General features: G+C 38.6%; 1 pseudogene; it reads left to right on the top strand.

The window, feature by feature from the left end:
- The first annotated feature begins 683 nt into the window (after positions 1-683).
- Positions 684-1,595, top strand: LOC127677929 (putative vomeronasal receptor-like protein 4; annotated as a pseudogene).
- The last annotated feature ends 1,826 nt before the right edge of the window (positions 1,596-3,421 follow it).

Raw genomic sequence — 3,421 nt, 5'->3', positions numbered from 1 at the left:
AAGGAACAGAAGGGGAGTGGTATTCTGGAAGGAGGGTGAGTTTTGGTGGTTGCTGAGTAGTGAGTCCCAGCCAATGGCTCTGGGCCTCCAGAGATGGGGGATGGTTCTTATCAAATGGCCTGCATGCTGCTGGTTCTCTAGAAAGTATCAGGAAATGGGCAGAATTCTTCCCTGTGGTAGAACAGACACAGGTCTACCACATCAGAACGAATGGGGCAGGTAGTGGCAGAGAAGGCCCTATGCCCTGTTAATGTAAGATTTATTAAGTTTTACAAATAGGATTAACATCCTGTGCTTATCATTATTTTTTAGGTGTTAACTATGAAATGAGGCATATAAAGCAATAGAATTGGATTTCTTAGGCGTGAGACTCAGGAATAATACATGCCTACTAATAAGCATTCTGTCCAAATATGATAGTGATTATATTTATTATTTATAATTTTCTACATATAAAGCACATACATGGAAGACATAGAAATGTTTTCTATGATGTACAATCTGGAAAATCAAGATTTAAAGATACAGGCTATTTAAGGATTAGTACGGAAAAAGAATAATAATACAAGCAGTATAATACAATAAGTATACAAGTAAATAAACTTGATATATGCTCATAACTTTTTTTCAGATATATGAAATAAACTTCCACTATGCTTTTAAGATGAACACACTCTCCTCTTATGTTCTCACTCAAGAATTCCCTTTATTTCCAAGCTGGACTTGGAATCCTAGCCAATATGTCTATTCTTTGTTTCTATATTTTCATCATTGTATGTCACAGACCTCAGCCCACAGACCTGATCTCCTGTCACCTGACCTATGTTCACATAATTATGGTCCTCATTTGAGGGGATATTTGGCTTACAGACTTATTTGAGACACTGAACATTGATAATGACTTCAAGTGTAAGGCAACTTTTTATTTAAGCAGGGTGATGAGAAGCCTCTCTATCTGCATCACCTGCCTCCTGAGTGTGTACCAGGCTGTCACTATCAGTCTCAGCACCTCTTTGTTGGCAAAATTTAAACAAAAACTAAAAGAATACATGATATATGCTTTCTTATGTATGTGGTGTTTCAATCTGTCTTTCAATAGCAACCGGTTCTTCTATGTTGGTGCTTCTACCAATATAATAAGACCAACCAGTTGAAGGTCACTAAATACTGTTCACTCTTACCCATGAACTATATCATGAGAGGACTTATTTTAATGGTAGAAATTTCCAGAGATGTGTTTCTTGTAGGAATCATGCTAACCACAAGTGTATACATAGTGATTATCTTGTTCAGACATCAAAGGCAATGCAAGCACCTTCATAGGATCAGTCACCTGAGAGTGTCCCACTGAGAAAAGGGTCACTCAAACCATCTTGTTGCTGGTGGTTTTCTTTGTGGTCATGTACTGGGTGGACTTCATCATTTCAATGACCTCCATCCTGTTATGGATGTATGACCCTGTCATCTTGACTGTTCAGAAGTTTGTGGTGAATGCCTATCCCACAATTACTCCATTGGTACAAATCAGCTTTGATAACAGAATAATTATTATGCTGAAAAACAGAGAGTCAAAATGCACCATACATATTGTTTAATATTTTTATTTTCTATATTCTTTGCTTACATTCCAAATGATTTCCCCTTTCCCGGATCCCCCCTTGCCCTGTGTCCTATAAACCTTCTTCTCTCCATCCATTCTCCAATCAACTCCCTCCTTTTTTCTCTGTCCTTATATTCCCCTCAAATGCTAGATCAATCCTTTCCAGGATCAGGACCTTCTCCATACTTCTTCATGGGAGTCATTTGTTATGCGATTTGTGACTTGGGTATTCAAGGCTTCTGGGCTAATTAATATCCAATTATCAGAGATTGCATTCCATGTGTATTCTTTTATGACTGGGTTACCTCACTTAGGATGATATTTTCCAGATCAAACCTTTTGTCTAAAATTTTTGAGAATTCATTGTTTCTAATTGGTGAGTAGTATTCCATTGTGTAAATATACCACATTTTCTGTATCCATTCCTCCTTTGAGGACCATCTCGGATCTTTCCAGCTTCTGGCTATTATAAATAAGGCTGCTACGAACATAATGGAGCATGTGTCTTTATTGCATGCCGGGGAATCATTTGGGTATATGCCCAGGAGAGGTATAGCGGGGTCCTCTGGAAGTGTCATGTCCAGTTTTCTGAGGAACCGCCAGACTGATTTCCAAAGTGGTTGTCCCATCTTACAGCCCCACCAGCAGTGGAGGAGTGTTCCTCTTTCTCCACATCCTCGCCAACACCTGCTGTCTCCTGAGTTTTTGACCTTACCCATTCTGAATGGTGAAAGGTGAAATCTCAGGGTTGTTTTGATTTGCATTTCCCTAATGACTAATGATGTTGAGCACTTCTTAAGGTACCTCTTGGCCATCCGAATTTCTTCAGGTGAAAATACTTTGTTAAGATCTGTACCTTATTTTTAATAGGGTTATTTGGTTCCCTGGGGTCTAACTTTTTGAGTTCTTTGTAAATATTGGATATTAGCCCTCTATCAGATGTAGGGTTGGTGAATATCCTATCCCAATTTGATAGTTGCCGTTTGGTCCTTTTAACAGTGTCCTTTGCCTTACAGAAACTTTGTAATTTTATGAGGTCCCATTTGTCATTTCTTGATCGTAGAGCATAAGTTATTGGTGATCTGTTCAGGAACTTTTCCCCTGTGCCCAGGTCCTCTAGGGTATTCCCCAGTTTCTTTTCTATTAGTTTCAGTGTGTCTGGTTTTATATGGAGGTCCTTGATCCACTTCGAGTGAAGTTTATTTAGTACATGGAGATAAGAGTGGATCAATTTGCATTCTTCTGCATGCTGACCTCCAATTGAACCAGCACCAATTGTTGAAAAGGCTATCTTTTTTCCCCTGGATGTTTTTGGCTCCTTTGTCAAAGATCAAGTGACGGTAGGTGTGTGGGTTCATTTATGGATCTTTAATTCTATTCCATTGGTCCACTTGCCTGTCACTGTGCCAATACCATGCAGTTTTTAATACTATTGCTCTGTAGTATTGCTTGAAGTCAGGGATACTGATTCCCTCAGAGTTTCTTTTGTTGTTGAAAATAGTTTTAGCTATCTTGGGTTTTCTGTTATTCCAGATGAATTTGAGAATTTTTTTTCCTAACTCTGTGAAGAACTGAGTTGGGATTTTGATGGGGATTACATTGAATCTGTAGATTGCTTTTGGCAAGATGGCCATTTTAACTATATTAATCCTGCTGATCAACGAGCATGGCAGATTTTTCCATTTTCTGAGACCTTCTTTGATTTCCTTCTTCAGAGACCTGAAGTTCTTGTCATATAGATCTTTCACTTGTTTGGTTAGAGTCACACCGAGATACTTTATATTGTTTGTGGCTATTGTGAAGGGTGTCATTTCCCTAACT

The sequence above is a fragment of the Apodemus sylvaticus genome, chromosome 2 (genome assembly GCF_947179515.1).
Source record: "Apodemus sylvaticus chromosome 2, mApoSyl1.1, whole genome shotgun sequence".
In the NCBI taxonomy this organism is placed as follows: Eukaryota; Metazoa; Chordata; class Mammalia; order Rodentia; family Muridae; genus Apodemus; species Apodemus sylvaticus.
Note: the sequence above shows the minus strand (reverse complement) of the source record. Positions and strands in the feature narration are given on the sequence as shown.